This window comes from Belonocnema kinseyi, chromosome 1 (assembly GCF_010883055.1).
Source record: "Belonocnema kinseyi isolate 2016_QV_RU_SX_M_011 chromosome 1, B_treatae_v1, whole genome shotgun sequence".
NCBI classification, from domain to species: Eukaryota; Metazoa; Arthropoda; class Insecta; order Hymenoptera; family Cynipidae; genus Belonocnema; species Belonocnema kinseyi.
In genome coordinates, this window is record NC_046657.1 from 94525197 (window position 1) to 94527873 (window position 2677).

General features: G+C 29.8%; 1 pseudogene; it reads left to right on the forward strand.

Annotated features, from left to right (window-relative positions):
- The first annotated feature begins 1653 nt into the window (after window positions 1-1653).
- Window positions 1654-2677, forward strand: part of LOC117169835 — a 37497-nt pseudogene continuing 36473 nt past the window's right edge.

Sequence of the window (2677 nt, forward strand, 5' to 3'; positions counted from 1 at the left end):
CAACCTTTACTTTTCTACGCTTTAAACAATTTTGAAATCCTCATGAATTCTTTGAAATATTTTTGAAATCTTTGGTATTCGTCCAAAATCACTGGAGTATTTATCTCTGTGGAATTATATAAAAGCCTCTCAAAAAATGTGAAATAATTAAAATATTTGAAAACTGGTGCACAGAAATTGTGTTGAAAACTTTCGAAATCCTTTTGAATTCTTTGAAATATTTTTGAAATATTTTGAAAAATTTTTAAATATTGGTGAAATCTTTCTAAAATCTTTTGCATTAATTTATAATCATTCAAATGTTTGATATCTTTGTCAAATCCCTTGAAAAATTCTTAAAGAAATTTTAACTCGTTTCAAATCTTTGAAATGTTTTAAAATCTAATTTAATGTACCCTTTAAAAAACTTTTAAAATCCTTGAAATCTTTTCAAAATTTTAAAATCTTTGTGAAATATTTACACCTTTTATATTATTTATATACATATATTTACATATTTTTAAATTCTTTGAGGTCCGTGAAATCTTGGTTAAATTATCAAAATCCTTTTAAATATTTAAAACTTTTTAAAATATTTTTAAATCTTTTTCAATCTTTAGATTGAAATGACTGTTTAATATACAAACTTTCATTAATTATTAATAAAAATTTTGTAATTACTTATTAATCGAAAATATTTAGTAATTTTTCATGATGAATATCATGCTCATACAAATTTCCAGCATTATCAGTTAAGAGAAAATATTTTTCTGTGATTAAGCGTTGCAAAGAAGTATTGATTTATATATAAATAATTAATGACAATTAGTTTAAATCTTAAATTAATTTTTTTTTCAAGTGTGCATTCAGTCATTAAGGGCCAATGAGTTCAATTAACCTAAGTAAAAAATTATTTTTACTTTATTTTCATGAAGTTCGAACATTGTAGGCTCAAAAGATTCAATGCAGGGTCATTTTTGAAGGGCAGGTTAAACAGCATCAAAGTAGGGTCTTGATTTATAAAAATGTAGGCTCTAACGATTCAAAGTAGTTTCAGAGAGGTGTTACAGCCTCAAAGTAGGCTCTAATGTTTCATTCTCTAGGAGTTAATAGTTTAAAGCAGAGGCTATAAGTTTAAATAGCGTCAAATCAGGTTCTAATAAGGAGCTGCAACTTCGAAGTAGGGTCTAAATTTCGACTCGGAACTTATTCACTTGTACTAATTTGTTATATATAGTTATAAATCTACCAGATTATTCTTATTATCTTCGTTAGACCAGAAACTAATGCATGTATTATCTGTTCCTTAGAGGTCTTTTTACCCCTTTAGACACAATATAAATAAACAGAAACACTTTTTAGCTTAAATTATCACTTTTTTCAAGTATGTGGTAGCCCTGTCTTTTTCTGAAAGATTATTATATTCGCTAGCACTAATATTTGTCTACGAAATTAACATGTCTACTCAAATTAAATTGAAATTGGTCGAGTCTAATTTGCGAAAGGCTGTCATATTATCAGGATATTCCGAGTTCCTCCACTGGCACCGGTCCTACTTTTTTTCATGTTGTACGCTGATTAATCGTAGGAGTCACGGAACACACCTGAGCAGTGCCAGTGTTCGAGGCTGGGAATCGGTACTCAGTGTGATTCAGTAGTTAGAGCTGGCTAGTTCGGTCAGCGTCGCTATTCGTTCCGCTAGTTCGCGCACGTGGTTTTCCACTTCAAATCAGACACAACCTTTCCTTCCCGCAGAAGATACACTCCAACGATCAAGGACATCTCAAAACGGAAACGTGCATTTTTTTTTAAATGAATCTTTGGAAAATAATTACATTCTTTGAAATTACGTGAATCTCACAAAATGAAAAAGAAACGACTGAGTGTTTAATTTAAAAGGCTGTAAGGAACCTATAAAACACGAAATAAGTTTTTTGAAAAACTAAACATCAAATTGACCACTAATCAAGTTCTGTGTAATAAATAAAATCGGTGGTAATTTTAATTAAGTGATAGCCGAATTAGGTTTGAAAAGAAAGTAATTGGTAAATTTGAAATAATTACAATGGTTTGATTTGAATAATTGTGAATGGTAGATATTGAAAGAAAAAAATTGTTCGAAAAATAATTTAACGTGCAGTGAGCCCTGGAATTTGCGATGTCTCATAAATTTTTATTTGGCGCCTTCCTCTTCTTCAGTATCAATCAGTCAGGGAAATTTATTCATGGGAAGGTGGTCCCTCCTACGATATATCCAATTTCACTGGTGAGTTTTCTCTGTTATTTAAACTTAATAAAAGAGAGACGAAAGAAAGTCAATGACTCACCTTTCTTCCCCAAAAAGATTATCGATGAGATTTCAACACCTAAAGTCTTCCTAAGGTTATCCATATGAATTTGTTATCTGAGTTGCTGAATCAAAAAGCTTTTCAATATTCTATATCACTTCCATTGGATTTTAATAATATTGCTCTTTACATCATTTCTCTAGTGTTTTATTGCTATTCCTTTCTCATTTCCTTGCTCACAGAATCCTTGCTTCTTTCACTTTTTTCCCCTTTAATTTTGTTTTTATTATATTTCCTCATCTACATATTCCCATCCTCGTTTTTCTTTTCTCATATTCTTTTAAAGTTATCCTCAAATTTTCTTCTTTCATTCCCTCTTCGCTAAATAAGTACATATTTCGTTACCCATC